Source organism: Rhinolophus sinicus, chromosome 13, assembly GCF_057876585.1.
Source record: "Rhinolophus sinicus isolate RSI-liver-muscle chromosome 13, RSI-T2T, whole genome shotgun sequence".
Lineage (NCBI taxonomy): Eukaryota > Metazoa > Chordata > Mammalia > Chiroptera > Rhinolophidae > Rhinolophus > Rhinolophus sinicus.
In genome coordinates, this window is record NC_142513.1 from 32949457 (window position 1) to 32967248 (window position 17792).

General features: G+C 39.7%; 1 pseudogene; it reads right to left on the bottom strand.

The window, feature by feature from the left end:
* Positions 1-15760: 15760 nt before the first annotated feature.
* LOC109449012 (cyclin-K pseudogene) lies at positions 15761-17460 on the bottom strand (annotated as a pseudogene).
* Between the last annotated feature and the right edge of the window lie 332 nt (positions 17461-17792).

A 17792-nucleotide genomic window follows, 5' to 3' on the forward strand; every position in this document is an offset into this window, starting at 1 on the left:
GGCGGTGCCTTAGATACTACATATGTGAAAATATCTCATAAGACGGCAATGCTAGTTGTCCACAGACTGCACTTAACGTAGCAAGGTTTCATAGTTTTTTCACTCCTGTAGTGCTTTTTGTTCCCCTTCCTGTGACAATACAGATAATATAAAGATAAAATGTTAAATTTAACATTGAGGTCCTTCATGACTATGCAGCTTAAGCAAAGTTGTCCTGCAGGTCCCTGATGATAAACTTTGATTCTAAAGACATGTAATGATGTTGCACAGGGTCTGAAATATGACAAATGTTGACTTTGGACCAATTATTTTAATAGATGGGATCAGACTGAGGCTAGATTTCTCCTGAATACACATCCTTCCCTAGCTTTCAGAAAGGGATATCGCCTTAAATGACAACAAAAGGAAAATAAACATATTCAATACCCTGGTCATAAGCAGTCTGAATAACAGCAAAAAGGTGTGGATTGCATCCTAGCTCGCTTGCTCTTTGGGGAAACCACTCCACAATGGGAAGTGTTAGTCTCAGCTCCTGCAATGCTTCACCAAATTCCAGGCCCTATCTTGAACATGAAACACTGAAATAAAGGATTATTTTCACTATATTTCTTGAATTCTAAGTTAGGCGTGAAGCAATTTATTTTTCCTAGATAGCTAATTCATGGCTCCAAGGTCTAGCTGCCATTCTGAGAAATATGCATCTTCAAAGAATATCTTCCTGTTTATTTGTGTTTAAGGCAATACAGACTATTTTTTATCTATAACATTCTCAGTAAAATTAATATGCAAAATGTTGATAAGCTAGAATATTATACACATAACATATTGTTTTCTCATAGGGGAGTGTTAAACAGTAAAACAAGAATGAAATTTTAAAACTCTCTAATTTCCCCTCAAACCAATATTTCATATCTTCTATATCTTTACTTAAAAAAAAAATAATGTGATTGATGTCAGCAAAAATGGCAGAATAAGGGCCTAGCCTCTGAAAATTCTTTTCCTCATAAAATCTACAAGGAAATTGGCAAAAGTTGTTAAAAACTAGAGTTAATTTTCATAACTCTAGAGATTAATCAAAGGCAAATCATTTATTAAGGGTCTAGTGTTCAGAATATATAAAGAACTCTGCCTCTGCAATACAACAATAAAAAGACTAATGTGGGCAAAATATTTGAATAGACATTTCTCCAAAGAAGATATGCAAATGTCCAATAAGCACATGAAAACATTTTCAACATTTCAGTAATTAGGGAAATGCAGGTAAAACCCACAACAAAATAGCAGTTCACACCAAATAGGATGTCTATAATAAAAAAAACAGACCAAATCAATTGTTGGCAAGGATGTAGAGACATTAGAACCATCATACCTTTCTGCTGGGCATTTAAAATGGTGTAGCTGTGGTGGAAAACAGTTTGGCTATTCTTTAAAAAGCTAAACGTGGAGTTACCATGGTCCAATGACTCAATTTCTAGGTATATGCAAAAGAGAATTAATAACATCTGTTCCCACAAATACTTGTAAAATAATGTTTATAGCAGTTTTACCCGTAATAGCCAAAAAGCAGAAGCAACCTAAATGTCCATCAACTGATTGATGGATAAACAAATATATTATAGCTATACAATGGGATAATATTCAGCCATATAAGGGAATGAAGAACTGATACAAGCTATGACATGGGTGAACCTTGGAACCATGATAAGTAAAAGAAGTCAGGCAAAAAGGCCACATATGGAATGATTCCATTTATTTCTAATCTCAGAATGGGGAAATCCATAGAGACAGAAAGTAAATTAGTGGTGACCGGGAGCTATGGGGAGAAAGAATGAAGAGTGGCCATTAATGGATATGGAATGTCCTTGTGGGAAGACGAAAATGTTCTGGAAATGAGGTGATGGTTGCACAGCCTTGAAATCATTGAATTGTATACCTTAAAAGGGTTAAAAGGAGACAAAGCAAACTTTATTGCAAATACAAAGAATATTACAAACACTAATTTAATTGATTTGGGTTTTGTTGTTTTAACTTTTACTTGCTCTGTTAATCTGATACCACCTATTGGCACACATATTTTAAGCTGACTGCAACAAACATCCCTATGTCAGTGAGGCTGCATTAATTCAAAAACAAGGTGAATAGGGAATTTGCATGCTCAAAGCTAAGAATTCATGAGGAGGGAATGAAACCCAGGAAATAAATACATACAGACAGGAATAATACAGTTTTGAATTAATTCAACGCTGATGCTTCTGGTCAAACAGTTTGAAATAACAAGAGAAAAGAAGGAGAACAGCATTGCAGGAAGTTTGGATTTTAATCTAAAATCATATAGCTGTTCTTGTTGTTACTTAATAACTTGTGGGTAAATTCTCTCTCCATAGTCCAGGTGATCATGACTGTATCATATATCAGGGCTTCTCAAACTATAATGTACATTTGCACCAACTGGGACCTTGTTAAAATGTAGATGCTAATGCAACAGGTCTGGGGTGGAGCCTGAACTTCTGCCTTTCTGAAAAACTCACAAATGATGTTAGTTGTCCATGGATCGATCACACTTTAAGTAGCAAGGTGTTATATGACCTTTCTTCTCTTTTTCCTTGGCACACAGCACTGTACTTAGTAAAGGACATCCATTTATTCATCCCGTTGAATAAATAGATGAGTTTCTCTGCTGTGGATTCATGTCTTTCCCATGCACACTTTCCTAGGCATGTACACAGATTGAAGAAGTTATAACACATCTCAGCACGAGGAGAGTATTGTGGACTTCATCAGAATTTTTTTTTTTCCTGTGTGATCTCAGAGCACACTGCTGTTGCCACATTTTTGTACATAAGCAATGTGAACGGCAGCCAGCTGTGAAAATTGAAGTTTACCTTCAACATACATGATAATTTATTCAATATATTTTATTTGAATACGTGATATTAAATGTAAGCACGTAGATGTCTAGGCTCCTGCTTATCAGGACTTACAGCCATTGCCATATGGGTTACCAAAGTTGCAAAACATGTGACGTCCCATCACCGGCCTTTTGACTTTCAGGCAAACCATCTGTAATGCAGGGTCACAGCTCCTGTTCCCAGCAGGTGAAAACAGGGTATGGCTAGGCCGAAAAGGAACACCAATGGAGCCACAGGTAGGGGGTTCATACCACTATATTCTCGATGGTGGCCAGTTGAGATACAAGAAGCAAACATCCACCAATACCCCAACAAGTGGTCTTCCTGCACCACAGTCTCGTTGTTGGCCAGACGAGACACAAGAAGTAGGATCCTCACCAGCCTCAATCTGTGCTTGCTAACCACAATCCGTACTTGCTAGGGTAGCCACGGCAGTTATACACAAAACAATAGTAGCTAATAGCTAACTGGTTACAGCTGATGGCCAACTGGTAGTCATCTAATAACCGAGCCAGCACCTTTCTACGTGAGGCCGACAGCCTGGATGAAAACTGCTCTCTGGGACTCCGTCCCTATCCCATCACAGAATCCACTGTATTTCTACATGCAATGAACTACTTCATAGAAACTGACCTTGCAGAGGAAGTACAAAGCCTAATAAAGTCAGTTCTCTCCTTTGCTAGCTCCTCCTAGGCCCAGAGGAAAATTACACTCTATGTTACTCAAGAGTAAAAACGTTGTCCCCCCCAAATAGAATTTCCTAAGCCTGTGGCCGAACAAGGCAGGCAGGACCAACCTACTCACTTGAGAGTAAGCCTCTTGAGGGTAGGGTCTTAAGTCATCAGTACTTAAAGCAGTTATTCCTTAACACTCATTGAGCACCTGCTATGTGCTCCAGCACTGTGACAGTTTCTTTAATCATCACAATAATGGAAGAAACAAGCTTCTTGAGAACACGGATGTTGCCTGGCCTGTTTAATATAGTATCTCTGGTAGCTGGAATGATGCTTGGCACATAGCAGGTATGCAGTAAATATTAGTTCATTGACCAAATGACCTGTAAAATAGATAAAGTTCTAATTTTATAGGGAACAAAATCCCAGAAGTTCAGAACTTACATAACTTCACCTAAATCACATAGCTAGTGAATGTCAGGGCCATAATTCAAAAGATGGTCTGTTAGTCTCCGAAATACACAGCATATCAGCTGTGCTCTCCCTTTTCCTCCTACCTTTCGACAAAGCATGGCATCTCTCATCTCCCAGGGGGTGCCCAAATGTTGTGGACATGGCCTCATTTTTCTTATTCTGACTAAAATTCCACTCTTCTCTCTCTGGCACAAGACTAGATACCAGAGTAAATTTGGTAGGAGAAAATTTATTTTTAGAGAGATAGGTCATTCACGAAGTGTAGCAACAAATTACGCATAACACAGTGGACATAACATGTCCTGGAACTCTGGCTGAGAAACATTATCCTCAGGGCTGTTAGATTTAGCAAATAAAAATATAGGATTCCCAGTTAAACTTGAATTTCAAATAAATATGAAACAGTACTAACATGATGCAACTAACAAACCATTTATGTTTTGTCGGAAAGTCAAGTTTAACTAGTTCTACTGTATTTTATCTGGCCGGCCTAACCATGTTAGATCACATGCCCGCCCAGCACAATAGCAGAAGCCAAAAGGTCTTGATTGAATGGACAAATAAATATTTGAATAGATAAATAAGAATAGATAAATAAGTAAACAAATTATTATTTTAAATCTCTAATTCTCTATTTTGGTAATTATATTTAGAAAAATGTCAGCATGTGTCCTGTTTTACATTATCTGCAGCAGCATCATATGTCCTTGGAGTCAGACCTTATCATTGAGGGCAGGAAGGTCATTTGATCTGGGCTGCACAGTCAGAAAGGGGTCCAATTTTACAGTTATCTTTAGATTAAATTATTCACAGGATTGGGAGTAAATATAGGAGTGAAAGACAATGTTTATCAAATTACTTTAAAATTGTATCTCGTCAAATGGCCACATCATTAGCCCTGTATTAATTTCCTAGTGCCACCATAATAATTTACTACAAAATTAGTGGCTTAAAACAATACAAATTTATTAACTTACAGTTCTGGAGGTCAGAGTCTGAAAATGGGCCTTAAGAGGTTAAAATCAAAATGTTGACAGGACTGCATCCTTTCTGGGAGCTTCAGGGGAGAATTAATCTCTTGCCTTTTCCAACTTCTAGAGGCCACCTGCATTCCTTGGTGCATGGCCACCTTCCAGCAATGGAATCACTCCCACCTCTGTTTCTAGCCTTATTTCTCTGGCTCTGACCCTCTTGCCACTTGTGATTACATTTGGCCCATTTACATAATCCAGGCTAATCTCCCCATCTCTGGATCTTTAACTAAATCATATTTCAAAATTTAATTCATCACTGAGGTACCATATTCACAGGTTCTGGAGATTAGGACAAAGACATCTGAGGGCCCATATTTGGCCTACAATAAGCACTACGAGTTAAAGTGTAATTATATTGCACAGTTCTCTTTAAAAGTGTTAATTGAATTAATGTAAACCTTTAAAATATACCAACATTTTTACAACTTCTGATATTTCTTCATTTTTTAACATCCTTGGAGACTGCTGACTTCTCAGAGGCCCTACTTGAAGTAATGTAATTGATTTCTTCTTATATCAATAATGGAAGAATTGCACAGTTTGGTACACCAAACCCGTGGTTTTCAACCTTGGCTACGTATAAGAGTCAGGAGTTTTTTTGAATTCCAATGCCAAGTCTGCTCAAGTCAAATAAATCAGAATCTCTGGGGAATGGATCCAGGCTTCAACATTTTAAAAAACTGCCCAAGTAATTAATTCCAATGTGTACCTAAAACAGAACCACTGCACTCAAATTAACCTTCCACTGCTTGGCTAACTTATTTTTTTCTTCCTTTACTCCTTCCCAATTTTTTATTCTAGCCTATTTTTCTTGCTATCTTTAACTTTCTCTCCCTTTTGGATTATATTATGCTTTTTACATCATATTCAATAAGGAATATAGAGGCTCTCAGAATAATCAGTTGGTGTAGCTTAGTATGGACAGTGGCAATAAAAAGATGCTTTGCTTTACCCCTCTCTGACTCTCAGTTTTCTCCCCCTCTGACTCTCAGTTTCCTCATCTGTAGAATGATGGTTTTGGAATGAAACTCTCTGTGGTCTTTTCTAATTTATAAACCCATAATTCTAAATACAGAAAGAAGAGCATGGTCTTATGGAAGGAGATCTGGGTCCCAAAATAGAAAATTAGATCTGATTTAATTAAAGGCAATTTGTCTTATTCTATGCATCACTGTTTGTTCTAGTTTTGTTTCCCCTAGAAGCAGAATATGAAATAAGGATTTGAGTGTAAGTGATTTATTTAGGAGGTGATCCTAGGAAGCACCAGGGCAATAAGGCAGGTGATTCAGGGTAGATTCTCAAGTCTAGTATCATCACTGTGGGTAAGTGGAGCTTAATTCTGCTGAGGAAGCCTGGAACCAGTATGGAACATGGACTTCAGAGTTATCCCACCAGAGGGGAGAGATTGCTGCAGGGGGACTGCTATACATTGATATTCAAATTTTGTCAGCCATTAGTTGATGGCTGCTCTTGGGGACTGGTTAATTCCCCAGTCCTTTCAGCCTGCTCTGATAAGGGCAGAGAAATGTGATGGCAAGAGTAACCCTCATGCAAAAGAGATGCAAATAGTGACATTTGGATGTCAGGTCAATGTGCACCACAGGGTTAGGGCCAAAGAGGAAGGATATGGACAGATGCTAATGTGGTTCTTTTTTTCTTTCTTTCTTTCTCTCTCTTTCTCTCTTTCTTTCTCTCTCTCTCTCTCTCTCTCTCTCTCTCTCTCTCTCTCTCCTCCCGCATCCCTCCCTCCCTCCCTCCCTCCCTCCCTCTCTTTCTTTCTTTCCTTTTTTTTTTTTAAATGGCAATAAATCCTAGTTCTTTATACATTAATTAAGGGCATTTGAGGAATAAATGAATTAACATTTCCAAAGTACTTTGAGAACCCTCCCCACCCTTTGAGAAAGCTGCTGTAGGCAAAATATTGCAACAAACTATTCTCCCTGTATAAAAGGCTCTATTGAACTCTTTTAGAAAGCAAATCAAATTTTCCAATCTGTTTGGGCCCCATTTAGTCAGATTCTGTTTCAGGCCATTGAATAAGTGTTTTATTTGTTTTTTTTTTTTTTTTTTTTCTTTTTTCAAATATCAAGAGGTTAAAGGGCAAGATTTTCAATACTGAAAGTAAATGAAAATAAATATTGCTTTCAGGTATTGACAAATCCCTATGTAGGTGTTAAGGAGAAAAGGTTGTACTGGTGTGCTGTGCATCTCCTGTCTAAGCGCAAAGGGAGAATGACATCCTTTCTGTTACCGGAGTAACAGCTCAGACCTTTTGCTGATGCAGTAAAGAATTACAGATCAGCAAACATGAAGGTATAGAGTAAGGAAAATTTATTAGGATACGTTCTAAGGGAAGAGCAGGCCAAGCCAAGAGAGACAAATGGCACCAAAAGGTTTGAATTTTATATGGTTGGCTCTGGGCCAGCTCTGCGTGTGACGAACAGACTTGGGTCATTTGATTGACATGTGTAGGTTCTATAACCCATTCCTTTCTGCACATACCCTTACCCATAATGAACACAGAAAAACCCCATGGGCGGGGGGCGTTAAAACGGCAATGCTAATTTATTGTAGCTATATTATAATGAGGCTAAGGGTAAGCTTTAACATTCTGTGCAGGTGTTAAAAACCAGATAATTCTAGATTGATTTTACTTCCCTCTTATCAGGATGTTCTAACCACAAAACTAGCCCTTGGGGGTTGGCCTTGAGTGGTCCCTGGGGTGTGGACCTGGGCAGTGCAAAGCACCAGTTACATTATGGCCCATTATGGCCCACCTCTCCTGTCGTTCATACCTACTTTCTGCCTAACAGTTTCAGGAATAGGAATGACTCTTATACGATGTGAAAACTTGCACGTCATTGAGCCAGGTATTCACACAGTCTGAAGTAAACAGAATCATGGAAACTGGTATGCATAGTAAAGATATAGTAATCAGAATCATTAAGGTTTGGCAGGACTTTCAAAAAATTCCAAGTTAAATTACACTGCTAAATTGAATTACAGTAGAGGTTTAAATCTCAAAATAGAAGATACAGTGTCACCATTACATTTCCATACCTATGCCAAAGCTGTCAGATATATACCAGGAGCACACAGATGTAGTTTCTCTCCACTCTGTCAACAACGTCACCACACCTGCTCAGGCTGCTCACAGCTATGTTCTCCTAAGACCATGGACTCCTTCCATGTCTTATTATCGAGCACGGAGCAAGATGGGCTGACCATTTCTCAATCTAACCATTATAAAAGGTGATTTTTTTTTAAGTTGGATAAACAGCATAAATCTATCTCCAAATTTGAAATCTCTCTTAGAATTTTTTTCTTTGTAATAAAAGAATGATAAATATTTTGGCTTCAGATCCATTACTCTTATCATTTATCAGTCTTCACCATGATACTGATGGAAAGGAAGAGTCCATGAGCCAGATTCCACCTAGTGCACAGTAGAAGAAATGAAAGAGTTGGCAGGGGGGCTAGAGAGAGTATGGCGGGAGGAGCACATGCTGCCAACATGAGTAAATCCATGGTTTTAGACTGTCCTTAAAACCACCCAGCCCCCTTTGAGCTGGCAGAGGACCAAACATATACGAAGGACCCCAGGCTAGACTAACAGAAGAACCACTCTGTTGAGCCCAGCCCAAATTGCTTATCCACTGAATTATTAATAAATAAAGTGGTTGTTGTCTTAAGTCACCAAGTTTGTCATAGTTTGTTATACAGAAACAAATTAGTAATACAGTTTGCTATGCAACAACCAATGGCTGTTTAATAAGGGAAGCCTTGGACACTTCAAAAATATGTGAAAGGCTCTTTAGCCCTAGTTTAAAAAGTTCAAATTGTATTATAAACTTTTTGTTGCATGCAGGCTCCATGTAGCAGATATGTCTTGTACATTTCCTTCTGCTATACCTTTGCTTATGCAAATCCTGAGCATGGGATGTCTTTTCTGGTCCTCTCAGCCTGCCCACAGCAAGCTGCTGTTCAAAATCAACCTCCTTCACAATGTTTGCCTTGGCCAACCTGGCTCTAAATGACTACTTCATCCACTAAACTCATACAGTCATAAAAACAATCTAATTATTTTACACTGTATCAATAAACCTAAAAGTCTTACCTCCCATCTAGACTGTAAGCTTCTTGCAGGAAATGCTGCATCGAGTATGGAATCCTTGCATGGTTCAAAATGTGTGAGGAGTCACACAAAAATGTAGGTGTCTCAAGGATCTACTGTTATTTAGGTTAATACATTGCAGGAGAGAAAGAACAAAGAAACAATGAAAGGTTCTTAGTCTATGGTTCTTCTCTTTCTGGCTGCGTATCTGTGTTCACCGCTTTTTATGATCGTTAGCTTTGTAGTTTCCAAATAGATTTTATGAATGGTGGGGAAATGGCAAGGGAGTATTCTCCTTAGAAGCATTGAAGTATTGCTACTGTGCTGAATGCAGTTGTAGGAGTTAGGGTGGAGTTCAAAAAGAAGATGGCAGAGGTGCTGTCCAGTATAACAACTGAGTAAATGTAGAAGACTTTCAATACATTTGTGGTACTGAATTCCACTGAATTAACATCCACTATCTTGTTTTTCTTTCTTTTCTTCCGCATTACAATACACTTGGGAAGCAAATGGAAACTCTGGTCCTCATTAGAGTCAAGATAAACCCTAAACATAAGGATTTCCTTTCAATTTAGTGATGCTACCTTTTGAACTTCAAGAAGGTCAAGTTTCAGGGATATTACATTTCTGATGGATGAGCCTTTATTGTAGGTGATAATTTTAAACACCACTCCCTGGTGGAGAGTTACTGGCAGTTAACATTAGAACTCAACAGGGTCTCTAAGAAGATCTAAGCATGACAAGAGAAATTTCAGTCCACACAGTTCTCCATGGAATAGGATTCGAAATCCAGACAAAGCTGACCTAGGAAAGAATCTGAAAACAAAAACAGAATTTACTTGTACTGTTAATCCAAAGGTTGAAATGGATGCCTCTTGGAATAAGAACTAAAGGATCTCCTTTCACACTTTCTCAATTTCAAGTTCAAGGGTTCGAAGGTGGTGGCTGGTTAAGAGTCTAGGTTTTATTACCAGACAGTTTGAATCAAAATGTGCTTAGTCACTAATCAGCTGTGTGACTATGAACAGATTATTAGTCTGGGGTCCTTATTTGTAAGCTTAACCCATAGATACTGTAACTTATAGATTGCTTTATATATTTTCTGATTAAATAATAGTCATACAGAAAATGCTAATTTTTATTATGCACTGTTACTAGCTTGCTTTGGTCTTAGAATTGTTAAGTGTTTTTGTACTAGTGTCTTAGGTCAGGACTCCAAAGCAAACCCTTAGACAAAGATTCACACTTAGAAGTGATTTATTATAAAATCGCTTCCCGAAAAGACTAATGAAGGAGTGGGAGAAGCTGAACAGGGAACAGGGAGAAGCCAAGTGAAGATGAAGAAATTTGAGGTGGACACCCAGCTCAGCCCGACCCCCAGCGGAGATCCGTAGTTTGTCCTACCTCATGACAAGAGAACTGGGATTTCACAATTCAGTGCCAGCCATCAGTTAAGGCTCATCCTAGCAGATGGAAACTCCCAGCTCTTCTGGCTCTGGGTATGCAGGCAAAATGACTTCAGCAGCTTGAGAATATTCTTCCAATAAGAGGCACAAGGGTGCCTCTTTTTCAGAAGCAAAGTATACAAAATGCGGAAGAAGAAAGATGGACAAATGCTGAATATTTTCAGGAAAGAACATGGGCTCATTAACATGATGTATATCTTTTCTTTTCTTTCTCTCTCTCCTCTCCTCTCCTCTCCTCTCCTCTCCTCTTCTCTTCTCTCTCTCTCTCTCTCTCTCTCTCTCTCTCTCTCTCTCTCTCTCTCTCTCTCCATTTCTTTCTTTCTTTTCCCATGTATGAGGTGTGCGTTAGAAACTTAGTGAGAGATGACACTCTATTTTCAAGCAAAAACTTGACACTGGTCAATGTGAAATATTTCCAACTCAGGGATGCTTCCATATGAATGCATTTTGAATTGTCTGACCTTTCAAATTCAGATTTTCAGAACAACTCTAACAATCACATGACAGAATCACTTTCATTACTAAGTCTTCACTTTAATTCTAATTGATTTTAGAATTAGAACTACCCAGAAGACACTTGGGTACCAAATGACCCAGAGCATAAACATGCAGCTTAGAGGTCCTGTGACTCCTCAGGGAGTCTGAAGGGATAAGAATCAAGCACATGTCCTCTTTCAAGGCTTTGCTCTGGCTAGATGTGTGACACTTAAGCAATTTGCTCAATTTTTTCAATAATAATGACAATCATTTTATAAACCACCACACACCACATTTTTACCTTGCTCTAGGCACTTTGCTAAGTTTTATACACACATAGAATTTAGAATTCCAATAGCCTAATAATGTAGACATGATACCCATTTTTTAAATGAGGAGTTGAGCCTTACTGCTTGGTACAAAAACATGAAAGCTCAGCTCATTTTCTTTGAGGTAGCATGAACTCTGGGTGTAATTTATGATGCAGAGCTCCCTTTGGGATCAGGTTAAAGATGGAAATTTCCCTGAATATTCTCACTCCTCACTAGGCTTCTTCTCCTACCAGCTTCCCTCAGTCCTTCATCAATCTTTCCTGAGAGCAATTTCTTAAAAACATCACTTGCACGTAATTCTCATCTCAGGAGTAGCTAACGTAAGACACTAGTCCAGAAGGATGTTATTACCAATTATAAGACCAAGAAAAGGTCACTATCACAGCTAGTTTAACCTTGCCACAAGGTTGGTGAGGATGACAACCCACATTTGAACTCAGATCTGGCTCCTTCTGAAGGCCGTCTTGTAGTTTCTCCCAATAAACTGAGGAGATCACACCAACTGAGCTATGTGACTTAATGGATAACTGCAGTATCATGACTCAGATAATGTCCACCCCACCTGGCACCCCTTTCAACTCAAGAACAACTATTATCAGATATTCAAGATATTGAGGCTGTGGAGCATTTCTTATAAGAATCTGCAGAATCTGGGAACAGTGGCAGGAAGGAACAAAACTACCTTACCCGCTATGTACTTCTGTAGCCTGAGAAGATTGATTGATTGATTGATTGATTGATTGATTGATTATCTCTCCATTTGGGAAAATGCTTTAGGCATTCTATCAATATAGAGAAGGGAGAAATGTGGATTACAGGCAGGTATTGAGTCCTATTTGGGACATGCAAACTCTGTAAGATAAAGTCTTTGGCTCTACGGACTATGGCTTTCGTACGTGGATAGTGCACAGCTTTGCCAGCCAGTCCTGGCACTCATTCCACCCACCTAACCTGCTCTGCAAAACATCTCCAGCTGTATGACTCAGATCCAACTTAAACCAGCACTAACTGTGGCACTAAAGAGATTTGTTTTCCCTCCCAATCCTTGCTTCAATACCTGTTTTGCAAGCTGTTCTAAGAGCAACCTTATTACTTAATCACAAAAAATGATCTGAGTTCTCCCCATTAGTGGATGGAGCACATATGTTACTTGTACAAAAGTTACTGCTATAAGCTTTAATCATTAGACAGATATTGATACAATATTATTTTTTCTTAAATTAACTCATTTATAACATATATGTGTATATATGTGTGTGTATACACACACACACACACACATATATATATATATATATATATATATATATATATGCACAAGATATATAATAAATGTACTTTGCCAGAGTTTCCTGGAAACAGAGTTCAAGGCAAGGATTAAGTGCCAAAGCTTATTTGGGAGACAAAAACCCAGGGCATTAATAGTGAGGACAAAGGAAAATGAGGCAGGAAAGGATAGAACACTAGGTGAGAGGATCCTGGACTAGTCATTGTGAATAGATACAGTATATTGCCTAGCAGGTGTGCTTTCTCAGCCCCATGCAATGTCTCTGGATAGGATTTATAAAGATTCTGCTCATGGAGCAGCCCATGGGTGGTGGGGGATGGAGGCGATAAGGAGAGGAGATTTATTTGGCTGCTCTTTCTTGTGTCCTATTTCCACTGGTCAAAGGTGACCCCATAGGAGATTGGCTGTTCCATGCTTCCAGGTTTGTACATCCAACTGCTTTAGCAGCTCCTCAGGAAAACAGACCTGGGCCCCACAGTGTGGCATTTTACATTAGTCCAGATGTCCTCGGACAAACCAAAAGTTCAGCTGTGTGGAGGGCCTGAAATTCCTGTGGAAAGAAATTTGTGGTTGAGCCACAGAGGTCCAAGGAGAGTTGGTCATTTGTACAGTTAGATAGACAGACCAAGTGTCTATGAATCTAGGAAAAGTTGGCACCAAGGGAGTCAGAAGAGACACATAAAATGTCTCAGATACTATATAATTATTAACTAGGAATTACAGTATGCTTGTAATGGTTTTAACAATAGATAATATTTTATTGAGAAATTTGCTGTGCTAAGTCCTTTACATAAACAATTTCATTAAGTTTTGTGAAATGCTGACTGGAAAATGGCCACAGTCCTCTTCTCTTAGAACACCTTATGCAATATGATTTTATAGCAATACCTATCCAGAGGTCTCATCTATTTCCTCACACTCTGAATTTGAGTTTGGCCAGGTGATTTGAATGAATCAATAAAATGCTGTAGAAGTGACTATGTAACAACTCCAAGCCTTACAAGGCCAAGGGCATTGCCACTCTCTCTCTCGGCCCCCTGCCACCAGAAGAACAAGTGTAGGGGTACAGCTGGACAATGAGAGGCCACATGGAGCAAGATGAACCATCCCAAATGAGGTCTTCCTAGACCAGCCAGACACAACTGACCAAACAACTATTCAAAGATGTAGGACGTGTGATCAAAAAATACGGTGAATATTTAAATTAAAAAAAAATTATTACAGTAAAAGACTCATTGCCATTAATCACCCTCAACACAAACCTCCTTACTTCATACACACTTATCCCATCATTCTTGCCACTTTCTGAAGCAGTTCTGGAAGCCCTCTTTTATGAATGTCTTTAGTTGCACTGTTGTGGCTGCCTCAATGTCCTGAATCCATTCAAGACGTTTACCTTTCATGGTCATTTTGATTTTGGGGAAAAGCCAGAAGTTGCATGGTGCCAGGTCCGGTCAATAAGGTACATGAGGACACACCGTAATGTTTTTATTTGACAGAAATTGCCACACCAGAAATGATGTGTCACACTGAGTGTTGTCATGATGGAGAATGAAACCGTTTGCCCATTTCTCAGGCAGTTTAATTGCTCATAAAGATACTCACGAAAGAGGACTTCCAGAACTACTTCAGAAAGTGACAAAAATGATGGGATAAGTGTGTTGGAGTTGAGGGGGAATATTTTGAGGGGGATTAATGGCAATGTGTCTTTTACTGTAATACATTTTTTAAATTCAAATATTTACTGTATTTTTTTTTAATCACACCTAGTATTTTTTTTTTTTCTTCAATCACACCTAGTATAAGAAAGACAGTCAGTCAACCAAGCCCAAGGCAGGTCTACAGAGTCTTGTAGCCAACCCACAGATTCATAAGCAAAAATACATGTTTATTGTACATCACTAAGGTTTTGTGCATGTTTTTTATATAGCATTATTTTGGTCATAGATTACCAATCCAAAATTTACCAATATTCCTACAATGGAGACATGATTTTTTTCTTAATTTTATAACAGATGTGGAAATAAGAGAGGTTGAATGACTTCATCAAGATCACACATTAAATATTTGATTGAAAACCAGGAATATCTAACTCCATGGTTTTAATTGCTACAATTTACTGCTTAATTTTCTCTGGATCCTTGATTTTTATTCCTTGCTGACTAATGGCTCTTAGTGAATAATTTGACCATGTGTCATCCTCCTTAAGATGTTGTACCTCTTCTTAATTTTATGTTTTGAGGGGACTAGGGTTTTTTTTTTTTTTTTTTTTTAACTGATTGTATTGGGATAGTCTCATTTGTAACCGGGGTGGAATTCACAGTATGTTGTTACATTCACACTTAAAAATATATCTCTCCATGTACAGGAATCTATAGATCAATGTAAGCATACATGATTCTCCAAGTATATTTTTCCCCTTTTTCCTGGAGGAAAAAGAAAAAAAAGCCATCCAACCAGGTAACCCCTTCAAAATAACTTGAATACAAAGGATATAAATATATCTAAATCAAAAAAGTGATTCTTCTGACCTACTGGGTGTCATGGGACAGAACATGGGACAAAATGAAAGCAATGACAACAATTTGACTTTAGATGGAACTGGACTATTTAAAATTGAACATACAGGGAAAAAAAAGGCACTGATTTCTAGAAGGAAATTCACTTCTTACTGAAGCTATTGAGCCAATATGGCCAGTTAACATTTTAGCTACGTAATATAAAGTCACCCAGTGTAGGACTCAGCCAACATCAGCTGACACAAAGCACACAGTCAGTGGCATTGAGTGCTGTCTAGGCTACTTTGAAAGCCGCTGTCTGTATTCTCCAGATGTGGAGGACCACCCTGATTTTATCTCATTGGCCCAGCCATTTCTTCCAATACTGCAACTGTCTAGCATTATACAAGGTATCCTGCTGCTTACCCACTTCAACTACTTTTCAAGTTGATTAGAAAAACTTTTGTTAAAAAAATCAAAGGAAAAAAAAGGTATCAGGCTATCTCATTCAGGCTGCCCACCTCAGCCCCACCAGTGGAGGTGTGCCCAGTGGGGAGATGGCTGGAGGCACGGGTGGCTGGAAGTGGGTAGCTAGCTGGCAGCAGGCCCAGGCCTGGAGGAGGGTGAGTGGAGTGAGACAGCATGGGTAGGGGGCAGGCGTGGGGATGGAGACGGGAGGTTGGGGTTGTAGGTGGGTGGAAGTGGAGGGTAGCCGGGAATGGGGGACAAGATGGCGGGTAAGAGGAAGGAGGCTGGGAGAGGGTTCACTGGCGGTGGGGGTGGATGTGGGGTGAGTATGGCAGGTGAGCTGGTGGGCCATAGGCTGGGGGCAGAATGCCATCCGAGGGCCCTAGGTCTTCATCATGGACTGCAGGTTCTCATAGCCCTCTCCAGAGGTTTAGGAGCTGGCAGTGGACACCCCAGTCACGTTGCTGGAGGGTGGCAGAGGCGGTGGCTGGTGCACAGGGAACGGGTGGGCGGGAGGAGGAATCTGGACTTTGGGGAGGTCACTGGCATCCACAGGACCTGGCGGCTGACCTCAACCAAGACAGCCAAGAAGGGAGTCTTCAGGTCTGACGGTGGGTGGGATGGAGGCAAAAGAAGTTGAGTGGTCTCAGTTCTGGGGGTTTTAGGTGGTGGTGGTTCTACTGCTTTGTTCTATTCTGCGGCTCACTTCACCTGGTAGGGAGGACTAGGTTGCGCTGATGGTTTTTTGGGCTACTGGACTGGCTGTGGGGGCGGGGTTGACTGCTTCAGAGTCCTGCTGGGGATGGGATTGTTCTGAACCTTGAGGCAGCTGTCACTGTGGCACTTGTTGCATTGGTGGTGGGAGAGTGGGGGTGGGAGAGGTAGATGGAGAGGTGAGGACTGAGGCAGCTGATGGGGTATGTGATGAGGCATCTGCTGTTTTCCTTGTGAGTACAGATCCAGGATTTAGTGGCAGGTGCCTTCCAGAACATCCACAGGGACATTCTGCACAAACTGCTCTCACCACCTCCAATGCTGGGTTTGGAGTTCCACTCTTGTATTTCATATTTGCCCAAACGTCCTACGAGATACATCACTGCCACTGGCCACTGCTATGACCTCTGGTTCCCACTGCAGTGACAAGGTCATGCACAGACTGTCATTTACAAATGTCTGTGCCATTTGAATCAACTTTTGAATTGGTTTTTATCACCTCTGAGTTGTTTTGCATATTTGAGTAGGAATCGGTATGGATGTTCTACCTATAAATCACACTTTATGGTCTGTAGTAAGATTCTCTCCAGAACCATTATTTCTTCCTTTGGGTTATCTCCAAGCTGGCCAATTGTACATAATTTAATAAACTATGAGCTGTTTTGATGATATCTTTACATTATGGGGGCATTTCTTCTACTTTCCCATCCAGAAAGAGACAACAAGCTCCTGTCACATATCTTGGGAATTGCTTGAAAGAATAAAACATACAGAAGTGATGAAAATAAATTATTCCAGTTACCAGGGTATCATAGGTAGTCCCAAATGTGCGTGCACATCAAATATGAACCGAACCCCTCTCGGTGGTACTATGCCTCAGCAGCTGGATGGAGTACTTCTAGTTGTGAGGGTAAATGAGCCAAGTCTTTTTATCCCAGTACCAACGTGGTTTTGTGTGGTTGAGGTTTGCTGGGGTAACTGAAGGGCTTGAATTTTCTTTGGTCTTCTTCATTTATTGAAGTAGACTTGTTCTTTCCAAAAGATTTTCTGAAAATGTTAAGAATCCCCTTGCCTCAGGCAAGCCCCTTAACTATGTCTCTTATTGCCGACTGCAGCCATGTTGGACCAGGGCGAGGACTTTTTAATCAAGTAAATATTAAATATGCAAAACATTCAGTGGGGCGAGAATATCTGAATGTATGACAGAGAAAAGGCACCAAAGGAAAGGCAGTTAAGTACAAATTTTACCCTAAGGGAGGAAAGGCAGGTGAGGCTTGGAGTGGAATAATGTGGACAATGAGCCCATCAGGGAATGTCTGGTCCCTCAGGTCACTTCGATCTGTA